The sequence below is a fragment of the Gavialis gangeticus genome, unplaced genomic scaffold (assembly GCF_001723915.1).
Source record: "Gavialis gangeticus isolate Ggan-Ray unplaced genomic scaffold, GavGan_comp1, whole genome shotgun sequence".
Taxonomy (NCBI): Eukaryota; Metazoa; Chordata; order Crocodylia; family Gavialidae; genus Gavialis; species Gavialis gangeticus.
Genome location: NW_017729028.1, coordinates 23702691 through 23703185, shown reverse-complemented (window position 1 = coordinate 23703185; position 495 = coordinate 23702691).

Here is a 495-nt window from a genome sequence, read left to right as displayed (position 1 = left end):
TGGGGCTGGGGCTGGCCCCTCCCCCCACCAGCCCCCTCAAGCCTCCCAACCCCTGCTGGTGCTGGACCCTCCCCCCGCCAGCCCCCGAAACCCCCGACCCCTGCTGGGTACCACTTGTGTGGGGGCTGAATCCTCTGTTAGGGGGCTGAACCCCTTGTTTGGGACCAAACCCTCTGTTGGGGGACCAAACCCCTCGTTTGGGGGCTGTACCCTTTGTTTGGGGGCCGGATCCCCTGTTGGGGGGCCAAACCCCTTGTGTGGGGGCCATCTCCTTGTGGGAGTGCAGCAAAACGTGTATTCCTGTATTCATGAAACATGTATATAGAGTTCACTTTATTATTCTGATAAGAGACTTGCTTTACCACTGTAGATATAGCAATAAGATATTGTCCAACTGATTGTTGTCTCTGTCTTGCTCTCTCTCTCACTCTCTCTCTCTCTCTCTCTTTATAGTGGTCTTTTGTTTTACTTGTGGAGGAACATGGATTTGGGGGT